The following is a 21,376-nucleotide window of genomic DNA, read 5'->3' as shown; positions in this document are numbered from 1 at the left end:
TTGGGTTTACCACTGTGAACTCCAGGTCAAAGCTGCAGGTGGACTGGGTGGCTGGCTCCTTGTTTTCATTCTCCTCTGTACAGGTCTCAGCAATTGGGTTATGAAAGCAGAATAGTGATCACTGGGTGAGAGCAAGGGGTTCTTCATCTGCCTGCCCCTGTTCTGTTTCCTCCCCTCAAGTTCTGCTCTCCATGAGGATTGATCTATGAGTGTAGCTTTTAGAGAATGCATGGACTGGAGGTGGTCACTAGTGAAAGAAAGAGACGTAGTTCTGGTGTGTGAACTACGCCCAAGCAAGGGGCCCTACCCAGGGTAAGTCCCTGGGCCCCATCTCACTGGACAGGCTTAAGGACCAGGGTGCCAGGGATCTAACACCACATGTCCGGAGGAACTTATTCCTAAGCCTTACAGAGGGAGCCTCACATCAGCCTCTGTCTCTCTCAGTTTCTCTCTTGACTCTGTCTCTGTCTCTGTCTCTCTCTCTCCCCCTCTCTCTTATTCTAAAAAGCCCTAGGCAGGGGATCTCAAAGAAAATATGAAAGATGAGTTTGGCAGGTGGGTCTATGGTTAGTAATTTAAAATTGTAGAATATTTCTTGCATTTGTCATTTGCTTTTCTAAAATGACATTTATTTTCATGTATAAGAATAATACAAATTTTCTTGTTAGATAGTTTGTTAAATCTAAATATTCAACATTAAAAACCATGAGCCTGGCAATAGAGTTATGGCAGTATGAGCTGATTTTAGCTTGTGGTGGGCTTCTAGGATTTTGTAAGGCTCCCTTTCTTTCTTCAGGAGGAAGATCCATGGTTTTTATTTTGCTTCTTTAAAATACCCTGATGCCAAATGTGATGAACAACTGTTTTGAAGTCTGAGCCATTCAGCCAGTACCTACAAACCAGCCATGCTCAGAGTAAGATATGTTCCAAGAGTGATTTCTGTGACCTGCCTTACCAGTGATTCGTCACTCATTCAGTGGAGTGTCTCGTCGACACAGTTTATATGGTGTGTGTATGTGTGTGTCCATGTGTGTAAGAGAGAGGTGATGGAGAGGAGAGGGAGAGGAGGGAGAGAGAAAGAGAGAAGGGGTAGGGTAGGGGAGAGAGAGAGGGGGAGGGAAAGGAAGGAGAGTGGAGAGGGAGAGAGAGGGAGGAGAGGAGAGACAGGGAGGGAGGGAGAAAGAACTGTGGTACAGCCTGTGTGTACACCCATGTGTGCATGTGGAGGGCACAGGAGGACTGCTGTGTGTCTTGCCCTTTCACCCTTTATCCCCTTCTTGACACAGGGTCCCTTACTGACTAGCTTGGCAGCCAGAAAACCTTGCCAGTTCTCCCAACAGTGCTGGAGTTATAGGCCTGCATGAGCACATCTGAATCTAAGCCTGCATGAGCACATCTGGATCTCCACATGAAATCTGAACTCAGGTCCTTATGTTTGTCACACCCAGAGTCATCTCTTTGCTCTCAAAACTATAGCGTCAACATGACCTTCACTTGATCTTTTCTTTTTAATGTAGTTACAGAAAATTCAACATTACATATATGACAAGTTTGTGTCATATTCAGCATCCAATGTTGGATTAGAACATCATATTCAGCAGATAATACTGGATTACAGCTTCTTGTCAAGAACATAGACTGCAGAAGTCTGTAAGAAACAAAATTGCTAACAAGCAGAAAGCTATTACAGTAGGAAGGCAGAGAGGAATGTTGAAAATTTTGCTGGCAAAATTGACTTGTTGAGACACTTGCTGTCTGTCCTTAATAACTCAGCCAGTAGAATAAGCCAGAGGCACAAGTTTAACAGTCAGTTCAGTGTAGAAAACTGTAAGTTTTCTTAAAGCTCCTGAGAAAAGTGGTAAAGAGTTGAAAGTCTTTATTTTGTCTTTTCTGACTCTAATCTACATCTACCAAACAAGAAAAGTGTGTTGTGTTTGTGTGGGTCTGGCGTGGCTTCCATGACTGCTTTAAGATGCTCTTTGGGTAACCAAGAGGGCAAAGTCTCGGCTCCTCTTGCTCCTCTGGCCACCAGCTCTTGACTTTGGCTCTCTAGCTCTGAGGTGTGGCAATTGTTCTTCAGTTGTTTATTTTGAGCAGCAAGCTGATGGCTATAGGGGACAGTTGCCTGGTAACTTAAATATGACTGTGGATATTATTTTCTTTTCCATCAGAACACCACAGTAATGTCATTCTTGTCATAGGAGCTGGTGTTTTCTGCAGCTAAGCAGCATGTGAGCTTAGCTTCAAGCTCATTTTTTATTATACAGCCCTATGCCTAATATTTCTAAGAAAAGATCAAATCCTTTAGCAACACTGCCTCTCACTGCAACAGAAACTCCAAGTCAAGTTTCAGGCTGGCCCTGGTACAGCATCCATGAGTGAAGTTGCCTGCGTGCTACTTTCTTGTTCCCTGTTGCCTGTACACTCCATCTTTTACTCTCCCTTAAGTTTTAAAAGGGGCCCACTGTCTGGGTTTCTATAAAATGACATCGTTAAAGAGGCTTTAGTTGGCTCTCAGTATTACTATGGCAGCTTCCTCAGTGGCTCCCATTAACTTTAGCTCCTAATCATATGTAACAGATGTTTTTTTCTTCCTGCTTGAGAACTGGTGTCTATCTCTCAAAATGTCAACCCTGAACACACTCCAAGCCAGACAGGAGATTGTGCAGCAGCAACAACAACCATACAATGTAGCCAGATAGATGAGAGGCAGAGGCATGGAGTGTTGACTCAGGTAGCCCTAACGTGACTGTGCATAAAAGTTACCCTCCAGGATCTTGTTCTAAGTGTAGGCTCTAAGTTACTGGATGGCAAGGGCTAGGTCAGTCTACAGCTCTTTCAAGTCCCCATTGGTATCCACACTACTAGCAGGCTTAGCAGGCTACTGCACACACTTTGAGTGGCAAAGAACACCTTGGAGTCCTCAGACCTATTGTCCAGAAAAACTAGTAGCAGTGTGTGCAAGTGAAGTTCCTCTGAAGATGACTGTCAGTGGACTTCAGGAGCCTTAGCAATGTATATAAACAGAAGGGTTTAGAAGTACAGTCTGCGGGTCGATCCTTAATGATTCTGCCATTCACCTCAGCTCACCATCTCCCAGTTCTCTCACAAGCACATCCAGCAACTTTCTTTCCAGTGTCTGTCGGATGAGGCCCTGCATGTGTACTTTCCAGTGTCTGTCGGATGAAGTCCTGCATGTGTACTTTAGCTTTCTTCTAAGCATTTGTACAAACGAGGCCCTGTGTACCTCAGCTAGGCCTTGGGTGGCACTGAGTGGAAAAGGCATCTTAAGCTGATTCTATGACTTATTTCACAAAGGAAATTTCAAACATATTTTGAATGGAAAGATTTTGCTAAATAAATATTTTCTGTTCTGTTTCTTTGTTCTGTAAACATTCATGCTACTGTGTAAGGTTTGCTTAAAGTAGGACACGTTGCTTTTAATCCATAGCTGATAAGTGGGAAGCAGCCATATTCATAAAGAACACAAAAAAGTTTATAGACTATTACATTCCCCCAGGTTTTTTTTTTCAATTTTTTCAATTCCCAAGTTGGTATGTCTGCCATTGTGTATTTGCAGTGATTGTTCAACTTCTTATAAATATGGCATGTAATTTAATCAGCACTGACTTTGGTATGTTTTACCTGGAGGTCAAAATGACACCTTATGCAATTTTATATACCATGTGGCTAGTGCTAGTGCATGCTGTACATCTAACACCATGGCAGGGGCTGTCAGCTGGTTAGAGGTGAGCACACACAGTAGAGCGGGGACACAGAACACCTGACTGTATTTACAGCAGAATTGAACCATACTAGGAAGGCCTATACTGTGCATAAAGAGCTGTCTCATACATCTCAGCCAGGCTGCTGCTAGCAAGGCATCTGCCAAATTAAATGCTTCCCTCTAGGGAGGAAAGTGATCAGTCCACCCTTGGCTAACAGTTAATAGTTTTAACAGATTAGGGAACTGAGGGCTTTTAGGTTTTGACTATCTACATATTGCTATCTTAGCTTGTTATCTGCCCTGAGTAATTCTGACTTTGAGGCTATAATACTATGTCAAGGGGTAACGTAGAAGTGAAAAATTTTTAGCGATGTATTAATAAGCTGTTAGTACAGCAGCAGTCTGGGGATGATCTAGGAGTCGCAACATTAAGAACAACACATTAACAAATCCTAAACCTGCTGCTGCTAGAAATACTAAGTACACCCTTACCACCTGTGCAGGAAGTAATCCTGCTCAGCACAATTCTATCCTCGCCACCAAAATTTGCAGATGTCCAAAGCCATCATCATTTCTCTGTTTTCTCTTTGGGTTTTCTGGAAACACAACTGACAACAACAAGGTGAGTCTTATTTATTTTTTTCAGGCCATATGTATTGTGGAACACATACATTTTATGTTTCCTCAGGGAAGTATAATTGATGGTATTTCCTACTGGCACAACATAGAACTTTGTATAGAGGAAAGCTTATTGGTTTGACTGAAGACAGGTCTTCTCTAAGGGAGATGATGGCTAGCTCCTCTATCTGCTGGTAGCAGGAAGCTTACAGAAAAGCAGAAATGTCTTGTTTTTGTTTCTAGAAAACACTGTAGAATCACTAGTGTGGTTTGTGCAGATGGTTGCCAATATGACAATGCTCACACAACATTATTGACTACAAGTAAAATGTGTATTTAACATAACTAAATAATTAGATATTTTACTAAAGAGATGAACATGGCTTTGATGAACTATTTTTTGTTCCACTCAGGCAAGTGCTACAGGATTTCACTTATCCTCCCACTGCTAACGAGCACATTTAGATTTTGCCTCAAGTTCATCCACAGATTTGCTGTGACACTGCTGGCATATATTAAAGCCAGAAGCTTTAAATACTCCTTATAGGAAATTAAAGCAGACTAGACAAGTTCTTATTAGGTGCTCTTGCCACTCTTGTGTGAGTGTGAAATATGATTTCTAGTATTTAAGGAGAGTATTTTAAGGAGACATTTATTAAAACAACAACAAAATGGTGACTAAGAGCTCTCCAGACAAGGGAACGTCTAACTGTTAACACGAGGGAGAAGGTCACTAAGGGAACCAGAATGCTTCTAGGTACTCAGGACATAAAGAAACTGGTTCTAGCTTCCTGTGCCCACTGGCAAGGGGATTACAGCTTACTCTACAGAGTCTGCAAGCATGGTGAAATATGCCTGCCTGTTCCTGCTACATGGGCAATGGGATCAGAGGATCTCTTGAGTCCAGGTGTTCCAGACCAGCTTGTGAAACACATTAAGTCTTTATCTTAATTCAGGTTAAGATAAATCAATGAATAACAACAACAACAACAACAACAACAACAACAACAACAACAACAACGGGGCCAAGAACACAATAAACACCTCACACACAAAAGGATCAAAAGTATTATGGTAAATGTAGAAGACTAGAAGAAAGGGGAGCCAGGGCAGTGAAGGGCTGTATTTGATGGGAGTTGTAATGCTCAAATGAACAATGACCCCTGTAGGCTCCCTCACTTTAATGGGTGGTCTATACCTGGTGGTACTGTTTGGGAGAGGTTTACATGATGCAGCCTTAGTGGAGAAAGCTGGAGGTGGACTTTGAGTTTTCCCTCTTCCAGTTCACTTCCTGCTTCATGCATGTGGCAAAGGATGTGAGCTCTCAGCTTCTGGCTCCTACCACCATGCCTGCCGTTTGCTTCCATGTCTCCCTCCCACCACAGACTCTTATTCTTTTCCAACTTTAATCCAAAATACTCTTTCTTTCATAAATTTCTTTTGGTTATGATGTTTTATCTCACAGCAGAAATGCAACAAAGGATAGGTTAAATGATATGCTCAGGTTAGCCTTAATGACAGGACATCAACTGGCTTAAAGCTGTTAAGAGGGGAGGGAAGAGCTGGGAAGGTGTCAAGAGGTACCTGACTCTCAGAGAGAACAGACAACCAATGCTAGGCCAAAAAAGTAAAAAGTTAGAAAAAATATAATGAATAAGATCAGAAAATTTTCTTCAAATCTACATTTAAGTAAATCATGTTTGATCTGCTGAACTTGGGCGCCCCTTGGCCATTGAGAAATATGTCATATTGTCTTATGAGTGGTGGGGGAGGTGCACAAGAAGCCTCCTCGTGGCAGTCTTTCTTGCTTTCTACAGTGTATTGACCCTGTGTCCATCAATTCTGGTTTCCCTACAGTCCCTGAGTTCCTTCCACACTCTCCAGTCTAAATGAAACTGCCTGAATTCAGCATATACTGTTTTATACAGAGGCTACTAATCTGGCCCATTGTGGCTAGCCTCATCTCCAACCCATGCAGAACATATCCTAGTCACAGAACTCTTGATGAAATATAAAACTGGACCAAACCACTGCTGTGTCTAATTTTTCTTTCTTGCTTTAAAAAATTATTTTATGTGTATGTATGTGTGTGCCTGAGTCCATGTCTGTGCACCACATGCATGCAGTGCCCCAGAAGCCAGAAGAAGGCATCTGATCCCCTGAAACTGGAGTTAACAGACTTTTGTGAGGTACTATGTGGGTGCTGGGGATTGAACCTGGATCTTCTGGATGAGTAGCTGTGCTCTTAACTATCTGCCTAATCTTTACAATGGTCCACCCCTGCCATTAGGTCCAATTTGAGAATCTTAAAACATTCACAGTGGCAGTGCTGGAGATCACACTAAGTTCCTTACATTGTCTATAACTATGGCAGTATAAATCCCTCCATGAACTTCTGTGTGTGCTGTTCCTTCTGTCTGTGGTCACTTCCCTTCCCACTCCCCACATAACTTTACCTTTCTAAACTCAGTGAGGCCTAGCATCCTTCAGGAAGCCTTGCTCTATTTCCTGCCCTAGTTATAGTCTGTGTCTGAGGGTCCTGCCAATCTCCCTGAGCATATTTGTAGCATATTTGTAGAAGAGATCTTTTATGTCTGTCTAGAAGCCTATAGCTGAGGCAGGAAATAGAAGGTGGGTGTTCCAGTAGGAAGCAAGGATGCTGGGATAGAGAGAAGCATAGGAGGGTTGGCCCTGAGGAACTGAATGAGGACAGATATATGGAACCTGAGCACAGGTAACCAGCCTTGTAGCAGAACTTAGATTAGAAAAAACAGATTATTAACTTATGAGCAGGTCAGGGAACATGCCTAGCTATATGGCCTAGGTGTTTGTGAATACATATGAGTCTCAAAGTTGTTATTTCTGGAAACAGGTAGAAAACACTTTATTACACATATTTATACCAAAGCAGTGCTATGATGTTTTGCAAACACTGGTCTGTTTCTTTGACTACTGTTTCTTTGTTCAAGTGGGCACTAGAGACAGAACCAGCTCAGCTGCAGAGTGGTCTTGACTCTGTTCTAACAGAGAGAGTGTCTTCATTCCATGGTAGACACTGGGTTAGTTTCAAACCTGAACCACATACTTAGTTATGAAGCATACACTGGTATAACAAATGACAGTGAACAACCAACCTGGCTGACTCTCTGTCACTGTCCCCAATGTGTATCTTTGGCTCATCAATATATACATCACAGGAAATTTGCTAGGATGTAGATTCCTAGTGGCCTCACAACCAGTTGAATAGCAAAAGACATGTGGAACCCAGGACACTGTGTCAAGAAGGCTTGTAGACAGTTCTAACAAACACATAGACTGCTCAAAACTAAAAGTGATGACTTCATTTCAAGGACTCAAATAATGTTGCCCTTAAGAAAGGCACTTAAATTATAAGTCAGCTTTAAAAGAAGACAAGATGTCATCAGGCACACAGACCTGCCCACATGTGCTTCATCTCTCAATGAGGAGTAATGTGTAGCAAACCACTAATGACTCCTCTTTCCTCTCTCCCCCTCTCTTCACGCTAACCTCGGTCTTACAGTTGGTGTTTTTCACATGTATGCCTTCATACTTTTACTATACAAGCATACAGGCATTTATCTTTAATTAGAGACATGGTCTAGGCTATTACAGAGCATCTGCCTCAGCAAGCTTCATAGAGACACCTGGAGTTGCAGGTATTGGATACAACCAGCCTGCTCCTTGCTAACAGTAGGTGGGCACACAGGATGATACTTACCTTTCAAAATGCAACTGAGAGGAATTATAATCACGCATCCAAGTTGATATGGCCACAGCCAATTTTTAACATAAAATGAAGCATAGAAGCCCACAAGTGTTAAATGCAAAATAACAACAGAGTTTAAACCAACAGACTTGGCCATTTTTGCTGAGCCCTGTGGGTCTCACACAGTAAGGGAAGTGGGCTTATCAAGGAAAGCTATGTGCTACGGGGCAGGAAGAATCCTGAATGGTCATGAAGAGGCCTCTGGCTTCACAGATCTGTCAGCACCATGGATGGGCCCTGATCCTGTCAGCTGAAGTGGCAAGATACCACCTGCCTCCCTCAAAGTATGCCATGAATGGAATAAATTCTTTGTCATTTGGAAGGATACCAAATGAAAATTTTAGAAGATATACTTTCCAAATGCGTGCAGCTGTTTCTCCCAGTGGAAAGGAGGGAGAAAAGGAGGGGGAGGCATGGGAGATGGAGAGAAGGAGGGAAAGAGGCAAGGTGTGAAGGAGGAGAATGAAGGAATGGAAGGAAGGAGGAACAGTGGCCCTTCCAATCCCAACATTACCACTTCCTTTTGTGTCCTTTCTTACGGCAGCTGGGTGATTCCTTGACTCTCTTTGTCCCTCCTCTTATTTCCCTGAAAGGCCTATCCTATATGTTGGCCTGCTTTTCATTTTCCAGGTGACTCTTATGGATATTGGTGTTGAAAACTTAATCTGCTGGTACAGATCTATGAAAGTTTGCTTTGTGTTTGTGGTATGTGTGTGCCTCCTTATCTATGCATTATTTATGTACCGCTGGAAGTCTTGCTGATTTCCTGGTTAGAAGGAGACCAGGAAACTCTTTTGTTTATTTAGATCTCTTTCACAGAAGCCTAGCTTATGTCTAGAAGGGTTTCCCTGGATATAAATGCATATGTACATGAACAGGCGCCACGCCATGGGAAGATGGATGACGCATTCTTCAAACAAAGGTCTGAACTGCACCTGCTCCCATAGAAGAATCTCCATCAGCTGTCTAATTAGGACCAGGATTGTGGGTCTGATGCTCCTTCAGGACCAGCTTCTACACTGCTTCAAGAATGGGGAGGTGCCCAGCTTTGCTTGCTGGTTGCTTTGCAGCTAGGTGTCAGTGGAAGGCAGTTGTAGGGGTGGAATTCTGGTAAGATCATTTAGTGGAAAAACATTGTGATTTTTTTTTACCCCCACAATCATGTTGTTTAGAATTCCTATGTGAAGACTAGCGCTCCAGCAGAAATCTTGAACCAAGAAGTCTGGAGGAAGCAGCCAGTACTAAGAAATGCAGAAAGAATCTAAGCCTCTGATGATCAGAGAGCCTGCCTCCTGCTATTAAATGAACCTTGTATTCAGCCATAGTTTGTTATAGTTTCCTTTATGACAGTCTCTAAATTCTCTTCACAAATTTAGCTACTTATAAAGCTATTAGCTGGCAGGATACATTGATTCATTTCAGACCAGAAGGCCTAGTTAAGGTTCACTCTGTCACTGGGACAGTGATGTCTTCAGACAATGCTGCTTGTCACCCTCTATCTCCTGGTCTAGAAATAGGCAACAAGCAACATGACCATGATGTGGTATCTGTGCTCCTATGAAGATGCTTTTGGTTGTTTTTGAGCTCAATAGCAACACTAGAAAAAATAGAGGAAAGTGGAAGGGGAAAACCTTAACAGGACAACCTCACCTGTTAAAAGCCTTTCCATAAATGCGCTGCTTGAACATGTTCAAAAAATAAACCAAGAGCAAGCAGACACAGCGGGGGTAGGGGGCAACTTAGCTAGGTGAGGCCTGAAGGAAGAACGGACCAAGATTAGAGATAGCTAGCTTAGAACAGTCTGTGAGACATTCACCCTGAAAGGGACATAGCTGACAAGAAGCAAGGTCAAGAGAAGTCATCCAAGCATGAGCCTGCTAGCAGCCTGCTCCAGTCCTGGGTACTTTTACATCCAGATGCAGTTCTTCTTACTTTTTATAATTTTTGTTTCAACTTTCATTACCTTTTAATTTAATTTTTACTGTGGTCTTCATTTTAATACTTAATATAAAATCTCTCCTCTTGTTAAGTGCACAAGGTAGTTTTGGGAATTGCAAAAGAATAGTATAGAGTGTTGTATTGCAGGTGCTGATAGCTGACTCATCTGTGGAACAGAAACTTTTTTCCATAGATATAATTTTCATACACTTCATATCTTTTGATAGAATGTTGCCATGACTGCTTTCTTGGACCTTAGCAACGAGCATTGTACTCTCGGTGTCTGTGAATTTGATTATATAAATATACAAGAGGGTGGGCATGCGTGCACATTCATGTGTGTGGAGGCCAGAGGTCAACCTTCTGAATCATTTCTCAGGGGCCACACACCTTGTTCTTCGAGACAGGATTTCTTACTGAGATCCATACAGACAGGTTAGTGAGTCCTGTATCACTCTCTGTAAGACCCACCAGTATCTCTCTCTCCCTAGTGAAGTGACTAAAGCACAAGCCAGTCTGCTTAGCATTTTATGAAGAAGCTAGGGATCAAACTCAGGTCTTCATGCTTGCATAGGAAACAGTTTACTATTTTACTATACCATCTTCCCAATCTTCCTAGAACTCTATCTGTCTGTCTGTCTGTCTGTCTGTCTGTCTGTCTGTCTCTATCTATCTATCTATCTACCTATCTATCTATCTATCTATCTATCTATCTATCTATCTATCTATCTGTCTGTCTATGCACACATATATCCACATACAATGTTCATGTCCATGAGAAAGTATTCATCACACACACACACACACACACACACAAACACACACACTTGGGATTTTTTTTTTTTTTTTTGAGACATGGTCTTATTATGTGATCTAGGCTGACCTGGAATTGACTATATAGCCCAAGTTGGCCTTGAATTCATGGAGACTTTTTCTGATCCATCCTCCCAAATGCTAAGATTACAGTTATAAGACACCATACTTGGCTGAGTTATATTAGATGGCTAAGTTTGGTTATAATAGGTGTATCATTTAAATTGTAAAAATGAAAACAATGAAGAATATATCCATAGACTAGATTTCAATTACTGACATTGTGCCCTTATTCCCGTTTCATGGAAAACTGAAATAACATGTTGCACTGGTAAAGGGCAGGAGTCAGATTTGGGGGTGGAGCATGTCCAAAACCCTGGCTCTAGGAAAATAATATTTCCTGTCACCGGAGTGAAGAAGATAGGCCTTTTCCATTTGGCTAAGTTGACGCTTAATGACTTGAATTACAAGGAAGCAAACACTGCTCCAACTCTTGCATTGCCTAATTCCATTTCTGCTCTCAGAAGAGCATTTCTTTCAACCATTAAGCTGGTTGGAAGAAAATTTGCTAAATTAAATTTGGTTTGATTAGGAAATTTGCATCATGAGCATTCAAAGTACAGCATGTGTGGGTTAAAAACATGTTTTACAGATGATTCAGTTTTACCATAGCTTCATTAGTAAATTAAATCTGTGTTCCTCTGGATGCATTTGGGGAACTCGTTGCCTTGGCCTTTGTTGGGAAATCTCCCAAGTCCCAGAAAGTCTGTTCTATCCAAAGTGATGGCCTCAAAGGCTGGGTGGGACGCATCTCCCTGAGATACCCTCTCATGGGTCCCTTTTCTTGCTACTTCCTCCTGAGGTAGGCCTGGAGGCCTCTTGCTTGGTCTAAGTCCTTAGCTACATTTCAATGTCACCTTCTGCTCAACCTCTAAATAAAGACATGGAGAGATTTAAGGAGAACTGTCTGAAGTGTTTCAGGCTGAGGAAGGGGCTTGAGAGAAGGTGAAATGTCATAGGAGGATGTAGGGTAGGGAGGTAGTCAAGAGCAAGTTGTGGAATCCACGAGCTGCTCTTTTAGAGATAACACAGAGGCCTACTTTTTTTTTTTAACCAGTGCCTGCTGTGATGAATGCAATCTTGCATTTTATAGTCACTGAAAAGCATCTAAAGGAGTAGGTGAAGATTTTAAAAAACAGAGCTATTCCTATTATTTTAGGTGGGTAACTATTGGGCTAGGAAGACACTGCATAGACAACAGGTGTCCCCAAACCTCAGGAACTGTGTTGAGGACTAGGGCTACAATGTAGCCCATGAACCTTTAAGAAGTTGTTCAGGTGCAAATATCTGGACCTTATATTTTCACTTTATGTTCTTCTCCTCTTTATCTTTCTAGCTCATTGAATGACAATTCTTAGTGTTGAATGCACGGGTGATTTTTGGCACTGGCCATGTGGGGTACACTCTAGAAAGGTATACAGCATCTCGTCATTTCAGACAACTTCCTTGTGCTTCTGGCCCCTCACCAATGCCCCCTTCTCCCTGAGGTAATGGTGACTACTTCCTGTTACTATGGATTGACCAAGCCTTTTCTAGAACTATATAAAAATGGATTCATAGATTGCTCCTTTGGGTCCAATGCTTTATGGTTTGAGCATGTAGAGAAACCCCTATGGCTTCTGTGTCTGAAATTGAAGGGCCATCGTGCAGGGACTTGTGGTATGTGGATTTTCTCAGGTCTCATGGGGTTTTCTTTGCAGTGGAGGACTTCAGATGACAGTTGTATTGGGGGAGAGATGAGGAAGAAGCAGAGGTAGGGGGTTCATAGCTACCCTTCTTATCCTCAAACAGCATAGCTGTCCCTTTCAATGTTGTGGAAATTGGGGCTCACTGAAAAGCTGAATTTGGGAAAGGGGAAATGATTAATGTAAATGTTAGCAGCATGGGAAATAGTCATCATTGGGTTTTTGTATTAAAGAACCACAAATCTCAAGGTTCTTAAGTGATCCCATTTTCATGACAGTCCATAAATTAGCAGTACTGTTTACTGCGAGAGAGTAGTGACAGCCCTGGAGGAGGACTAGGGAGCAGAGACAGCCAGATTGGGGGCTCCCAAGGGAGAGCTTGGGCACGGAGGACTGTAACGTTAGTAGTGGTTACCATCAGACAACACCAGCACCAAGAAGCCTAGACAATAGGCTGGAGGCCACAGGCAAAGGGAGGCACAAAGGCTTCATTCAAAGACCTCTGCTGTGATGCCAGCCAACACTTCCAAAGACTCCACCAGGCCAGGGCCAGGCCTGCACGCTACCCCTGCCTGCTTTCTATGGTGAGCTTTTAAACTGCTAAAAATAATAAACACAGAAAAAAAGCGCTTAGATGCAGACACAAACGGAAACGTTGTTCTAACCATGAAAACAAACCAGCTTCAAAACAGTCCAACATTCCAAGCAGGCTGAGTGATATTACCACACTTCTCAAGACGAAGGGGAATCCAGACGAGTAGTCAGCAAGCCAAGGAAACCTCCCTCCACGTGCTTATACCCCCCTTCCTTGATCTATCCAGGACTTATCTAATTCCTGCTTTTTTGTTTTTTGAGAGTTTTTCACTCAAGGAAAAGATACTTGAGAGGAGATTGGATTCTTCAACCAGTTTTCTTGTAAACAAGAAAAATGGCTCTTTTCACCCAGCAATCTGGGATTGCCCTTCTTTCCCTGAGTAAACTAACCTCATCTCTTCTCCTTGATATGGTTTTAGCCACATAATAGCTTGTATTTCTCTGGAATATCAACATCAGTTATGCTAAATAAAATCTTTAAAAAGTGATGGTGCCACAAGTTTGAAGATATGAGAGCAATAAGAGGAAAAATAATCACAGTGCAAACAGCAAGTCAAGGCTGACCTCTGACCTTCTTATTCATTAAGTCATATGCGGAACTTAGTACCATGCAGGTCCTCTGATGGACGAGAGGGAAAACACGGATCTGGAAAAAAAGAAACACAGAAGATAAATATAATTTTAAAAAAAACAAAACAAAAAACTAAGTTCCCCAACATTTGATTAATTGGCACCTGTTCTTATTTCTGTCTTTAAATGAGGTCTGGTTTCAGGGTTGTCTCCAATTTTGAATAAATGTAAATTGACTTAGATGAAATCTCATTCTGAACTATACATAGTTTTGTGGAAACAGGGGCTAACACCAGGCTGTAGCCACAGAGCTCAGATAGGAGACAACTTTCGAGTCTCCCAAAGGCCTCCTTTTCTATGGGACTTCAAGAACAATACCCAAGAATTTTACGTACTGGGATTGCCACAGTGAGCCACCATTTCTTAGCATGGGCATGGGTGGTTTTTGTTTTTATTGGTGTGTGTCATAAATATTATATTACTAAATTGTCATTCTCTCTTTAAGCTCACTGAGAAGCTCACCCAGAGATAACGTTGCTCCCTCTTTCCACCTGCTGTAGACCCAAGCATATTGGTGGTCTTAAAGCCTCTTCCAAGAGTCCTTGACCAGGGACAGGCTGCTCCCCGACTTTATGGGAAGAGTAATGAAAAAGGGCAAAGCAGCCCCAGAGTAAAACCATTACGCCCCTAAGAACAGATAGAAAGACTTCTGCACAGGCTAGGCGCGTGTCCATTTTGTGATTATAGAAATACGTACAGTGCTGGGGTAAGCAGGTTTTCCAACTTTTTGTGAGAATACCATGAACTGGAGGGTCTCAACTCCTCATTCTTGTAGAACAAAGGTTCTACCTACTGAGCCATTACCACAACCCAGGCATTGCAAATATACCACATGACATAACTTTCTATCTCTATATGTCTACATTCTAAAAACCTCACATACTAATTGTACAAAGTTCTGGATTTTGCTATACTTGTCTAAAGCATGCATGTACTTTAAGCACATCTGTTCTCTCTATGAACCTCATACCCTCACCTTCCTTTCCTGCATCTCCACAGTGTGCATAAGGGCTCTTCCCACATACAAAAAGGTCATGCTTATAAGTTCAGATTATCTGTGAAGCCTGATGTGTTTAAATGTCTTGAACTGTATTTTAAAACCCAAAGAGTTCTTGAATTGTACATTGTAAAGGAGGCCTCTTCTGTGACTGCTGTTGTCCGTTGTTCTCAGTGTCATGTACGCTTTGGAATAGCATCATTATGGGCTATGACACCCGTCATGTTAGGCCATGCTGCTGACAGTAGTGACTGTCCACAGGGAGAAATAAGCTAGGAAAGGGCATCCATCATCATCGAAGATGGGAAGGGTGAATCTACCACTCAGAGTCCACAGTAGCAAAGACGGCTAGCTGTTAGAGTTAGAGACCAAGCATCATCGACTGTGCAGATTTTCCTCAAACTGAAGGAAAACAAGAACTCAAAAACCCCTTTCATGCAAATGGACATCATAGAAGCAATAGTATTGTTGTGTTTTTGAATCCACTTCAATGTCCTGGAAAGATTTAACATATGCTGTATTTAATAAAGAAGTGTTGCTCCCGTCATAACAAAAAAAAAAAAAAAAAAGCTCTCCCCACCATACTGTGTAAACACTAGGTTTCTGCCTCTGTTCATGACACCAGAAAATCCCGGTTTATCACATTAAAGGAACTCTGGGCCACCCAAATATGTGCGGCACATGTTGGGCATGTGAAGGTTTACTCTCTGCCCTACTTGGGTTTGACCTTGTATTTAAGAAGTCTCAGCCACACCAGGCCTCCATGCAGAACAAGCATGCCATACAAGCAACACATACTTATTAAAATTTATTATTGCTAACATCATCCATGTGAAAACCACATTAGAGATGACTCTGGAGATGTGTTTACTTATTTTCTTCAAAATCCCTCTCCATTGCTCTCATCATAATCTTCTTGTCATAAATCTCATCTGCAACCTCCAATGAGAGGAGAAATGCTGATAGTATACATTAGAGACAAGGCATGGAGAAGCACGATGCATCTTAAAAGCATTTTCAAAGAGGAAGTCAACAGAGCAAAGAGGTTTGTGTCTGGGGCAGATTTAGTTTTATTGTAGTTTTGAGTATAAGCACACCCTGAACCCTGCCATGAATATCTAAAAAAGGAATAGTACTTTCTATAGAAATGATATCAAACTTCTCTCTTTATATATATGAATATACTTTAATAATTTAATTCTGATTTGGACAGACTATAAGGAATAAATTTGAATGTGGTTACATGAAAACAATTTAAAGCCCCCCATGTGATTCACATTAAATACTTATTTAAATTTTATTGTACTTTTTTTTTTTTTTTTTAAGATAGGTCCCCTTCTGTTTCCAAGACCAGCCTGGAACTCACTCTGTAGCCCAGGCTGGCTTAGAATTTTTGATCTTCTGCCCCAGCCTACAGAGTTCTTGGGCCACAGGCATTGACCTTACTAATAAATTTTTATAAAGCACACTTTATGGTTTGTAAAGCAATAATTTCTCATGCTTTGGTCCTCACAGTGACCATATGAGATAGACAGTATTAATGGCCTTGTTTTCCAGACTAGGAAAGAGCAGGCAGAGAAAGATTAAGTATCATGTCCAACAGTAAGGGAGACACTGGAGAGGGGCCACACTCCAGAAGCCTGATGTCATGGGCTTGTTCTGAATGTCTGAGAATGATGATGGTTTCAGAGTGAAAACTTTTAAGAACTGGAGATGTAGGTGCTGGGGAGGTGGCCCCAGAATCTGTGTAATACAAACAGCATCTCTTTCACAGTGCTTCTGCAAAGCAACTTAATTCAAGTCTGTCCAGTAAACAAGCTCATAGTGTTGACTTGGCTGTGCTGAAGGCCATTTAAAGAGGGTAACTGAAGCCTAAACCAGGTTTTAACTCTTCTCTTTAGAAAACAGGGACCTGGAAACTTGCTCAGAACTCAAAGGAGACTGTCCAAAGTAGAGATGAGAAGCCTTTCCTGGAGCCACTGTAGTTTAGAAATGTGTGCTTTTTACACCTTTTAAAATTGGGGCAAAAATATGCCACTAGTGTGGTTATTTTGTAGTTTCAAAAGAATCCTGTTTTGTAACTGATTCGATTTCCAACTTGGGATCCATTTATTTGTGGGATCCTTTTGCTTAGTCATCTGCGCTGAGGTGAGGTTGGCCCTGTTTCTCTCTGCTGCTCCCAATTAATGCAAATTGAAGGGTAAAGGACAAATAAAGTTTCTTTAACTTGGTCCACTCATATATCATTTATACATGGCTCCTCCCTTGATCTATTTTAGGGGCAGGCAGTAACCATGAACAAACAAAACAACACAGAAGAAACTAGCAATTACATAATGTTTAATTTTACTGCAAAGCTCTGAAAGGGTTAAACTTATATGTCATTTGTTTATTTATTTTGCAACAGGGTCCCATTATGCAGCTCTGAAAACTAGGCTGGCCTCAAACTCACAGAGAGTGACTTGTTTCTGCCTCCTGAGTTCTGGGATTAAAATTGTGGGTCAGCACATCTGGCTAATCAAAAATCAATTCTCTCTGTTTGTCCGTCTGTCTGTCTGCCTGTCTATCTGTCTGTCTATTCAACCATTTCTAGAGTCTCAGCTCTTACCTGAAGTAGACCAAATTATGTGAGCAGCCTATGTTCTTTTTGTGTCTGTTTTTAAAGGATTTGTTAATTTTTTTTTCAGATTTATTTTGACAGGCATGATGTATTCCCTTATACCAACACAGGGTCACAGCTGTTGAAATGTGTGAGGATTTTTTTTTTCTTCATATACATTGCAGGGGTTCTAGGTCTCGTGTTGGGCCCTACTTGGCTTTGGTTTTGGTCTTGAAGACAAAGCCAAGCCTGGCTCGATTTTCGAGAACAGTCATCCCCCCCCCTGCTTGAGAATGACTCAACACGGCCTAGGTGCAATTCCTTCTGCCTAGCTACCACTGACGTCTAAAATTTTCATAGGCCCAGTGAAATCACCCCATATCCCTCATCATCTCACATCACCCTATACATCACCTCACACTATACCCCTATCCTCACCTCCTTGCCCTGTCTATATAAGCAAATTGCTGCCACATTAAAGTGAGTTCCTGCTTTGACAAGACTCCTGGCCCAGTGTAGTCCTTCTCGAGTCACCGACACTCACCACACCTCTCAGCCTTGGAGAGACCCGGCAGGGTCCAAGCTTCTCTCTCCTAGCAGCTGCCTTCCAGCAAAGAGCCGACAGTCTTGGACATATATGGTATTACATAAGAAAGTCTTAAGAAATGATGCTGTTAGAAAGATTTTGCTAATAGGACCCTGATATAGCTCTCTCTTGTGAGGCTATGCCAGTGCCTGGCAAATACAGAAGTGGATGCTCACAGTCATCTATTGGATGGAACACAGGGCCCCTAATGAAGGAGCTAGAGAAAGTACCCAAGAAGCTAAAGGGATCTGCAACCCTATAGGAGGAACAACAATATGAACTAACCAGTACCCCCCAAGAGCTGTGTCTCTAGTTGCATATGTAGCAGAAGATGGCCTAGTTGGCCATCAACGGCCCTTGGTCTTGGGAAGATCATATGCCCCAGTACAGGGGAATGCCAGGGCCAGGAACCAGAAGTGGGTGGGTTGGGGAGCAGCACGGGGGTGGGGGAGAGGGGAGGTATAGAGGGCTTTGGGGATAGCATTTGAAATGTAAATGAAGAAAGTATCTAATAAAAAAAGAAATGGGGCTGTTTAATGGCAGTAGCCATTTTACACTAAGATCAGCATTTCTGAATAGACAACAGAGGTTGTTCCAGTCATATTTGGAGTCTGAGGGGTCTGTTTTACCCTGGGGGAGCAGAAGAGGGTGTCAGGTCCCCTGGAGCCGGAGCTTCAGGTGGTTGTGAGGTTCCTGATATAGGTGGTGGGAGCCACTCTCTGGTCCTCTGCAGAGCAGTGAGCAGTGTTTTGTCTGTTTTTTGATATACACATTTTTAAAAGTAATTTCTCATTAATTTTAAAAATTATTTCTTATTTCTTATTGATCTTCGACAAGGGAGCTAAAACCATCCAGTGGAAGAAAGACAGCATTTTCAACAATTGGTGCTGGCACAACTGGTTGTTATCATGTAGAAGAATGCGAATCGATCCATACTTATCTCCTTGTACTAAGGTCAAATCTAAGTGGATCAAGGAACTTCACATAAAACCAGAGACACTGAAACTTATAGAGGAGAAAGTGGGGAAAAGCCTTGAAGATATGGGCACAGGGGAAAAATTCCTGAACAGAACAGCAATGGCTTGTGCTGTAAGATCGAGAATTGACAAATGGGACCTAATGAAACTCCAAAGTTTCTGCAAGGCAGAAGACACCGTCAATAAGACAAAAAGACCACCAACAGATTGGGAAAGGATCTTTACCTATCCTAAATCAGATAGGGGACTCATATCCAACATATATAAAGAACTCAAGAAGGTGGACTTCAGAAAATCGAATAACCCCATTAAAAAATGGGGCTCAGAACTGAACAAAGAATTCTCACCTGAGGAATACCGAATGGCAGAGAAGCACCTGAAAAAATGTTCAACATCCTTAATCATCAGGGAAATGCAAATCAAAACAACCCTGAGATTCACCTCACACCAGTCAGAATGGCTAAGATCAAAAATTCAGGTGACAGCAGATGCTGGCGTGGATGTGGAGAAAGAGGAACACTCCTCCATTGTTGGTGGGATTGCAGGCCTGTACAACCACTCTGGAAATCAGTCTGGCAGTTCCTCAGAAAATTGGACATAGTACTACTGGAGGATCCAGCAATACCTCTCCTGGGCATATATCCAGAAGATGCCCCAACTGGTAAGAAGGACACATGCTCCACTATCTTCATAGCAGCCTTATTTATAATAGCCAGAAGCTGGAAAGAACCCAGATGCCCCTCAACAGAGGAATGGATACAGAAAATGTGGTACATCTACACAATGGAGTACTACTCAGCTATTAAAAAGAATGAATTTATGAAATTCCTAGCCAAATGGATGGACCTGGAGGGCATCATCCTGAGTGAGGTAACACATTCACAAAGGAACTCACACAATATGTACTCACTGATAAGTGGATATTAGCCCCAAACCTAGGATACCCAAGATATAAGATACAATTTGCTAAACACATGAAACTCAAGAAGAATGAAGACTGAAGTGTGGACACTATGCCCCTCCTTAGAATTGGGAACAAAACACCCATGGAAGGAGTTACAGAGACAAAGTTTGGAGCTGAGATGAAAGGATGGACCATGTAGAGACTGCCATATCCAGGGATCCACCCCATAATCAGCATCCAAACGCTGACACCATTGCATACACTAGCAAGATTTTGCTGAAAGGACCCAGATGTAGCTGTCTCTTGTGAGACTATGCCGGGGCCTAGCAAACACAGAAGTGGATGCTCACAGTCAGCTAATGGATGGATCACAGGGCTCCCAATGGAGGAGCTAGAGAAAGAACCCAAGGAGCTAAAGGGATCTGCAACCCTATAGGTGGAACAACAATATGAACTAACCAGTACCCCGGAGCTCTTGACTCTAGCTGCATATGTATCAAAAGATGGCCTAGTTGGCCATCACTGGAAAGAGAGGCCCATTGGACACGCAAACTTTATATGCCCCAGTACAGGGGAACACCAGGGCCAAAAAGGGGGAGTGGGTGGGTAGGGGAGTGGGGGTGGGTGGGTATGGGGGAATTTTGGTATAGCATTGGAAATGTAAATGAGCTAAATACCTAATAAAAAATGGAAAAAAATATTTCTTATTGTATGATATCTCCTCCCTTTGCTTTCTGTTTCCTTTCCCTCTTTCTTCCTACCTCTCTCTCCCCAGTGATTTACTCTTTTCTGCTCCCTGCTGGGCTAATGGCTCCTTTTGTATAGCTATGTCAAAATGCCTTATAGTTTTTAGAGAAATTCTTACACTTTGGCTTTCCTTCGTAAAACTTAGGTGGCACAGATTGTTTTTCTAATTTTTCTTTTTAAAGATAACTTTCACTCATATTCACTAACAAGAGACTTACTTTTGAAATGTTTCAAATACTTAAGACTGTAATAACAAATGCCACCCCTACTCACCCCTGCAGCTAACCTCCCACCACCCCTCACCCCTACACTAACCTTCCACTCTCCCTCACTCCTACACTAACCTTCCATCAACCCCTTACCCCTGCATTAACCTTCTACTCACCCCTACACTAATCTTCCACTCTCCCTCTCCCCTGTACTAACCTTCCATCCTCCCTCACCCCTGTACTAACCTCCCACCACCCCTTACCCCTGCATTAACCTTCCACTCACCCCTCACCCCTGCACTAACCTTCCATCCTCCCTCACACCTGTACTAACTTTCTATCCACTCCTCACCCTCACTAACCGTCCACCACCACCCCTGTTCAGTGAAGAATTGAGTTCTTTCTCCCTGAACCCCTCAATCCTATTTCCAACCACGTGACTTTTTGCTCCATGGAATTTCATCAGACATGATCATGCACAAGTTTGAGAAAGTTCTTGCTCTAT

General features: G+C 42.3%; 1 protein-coding gene across 16 annotated transcripts in view; it reads right to left on the bottom strand.

Annotated features, from left to right (window-relative positions):
• Positions 1-21,376, bottom strand: part of Thrb (thyroid hormone receptor beta) — a 380,873-nt gene that overhangs the window by 199,336 nt on the left and 160,161 nt on the right. For 10 of the 16 annotated variants that reach the window (XM_011244739.3, XM_011244741.3, XM_006517968.4 and 7 more), the window contains one exon: positions 13,794-13,868. The gene's annotated coding sequence lies outside the window, so the exon portion shown is untranslated. Of the gene's footprint in view, positions 1-13,786; positions 13,869-21,376 lie in introns of all 16 variants that reach the window. The other 6 variants (XM_006517970.4, XM_011244742.2, XM_011244743.3 and 3 more) reach the window with 2 other exon arrangements.

This window comes from Mus musculus, chromosome 14 (assembly GCF_000001635.26).
Source record: "Mus musculus strain C57BL/6J chromosome 14, GRCm38.p6 C57BL/6J".
NCBI lineage: Eukaryota > Metazoa > Chordata > Mammalia > Rodentia > Muridae > Mus > Mus musculus.
This window is presented reverse-complemented; position numbering and strand designations above follow the sequence as displayed.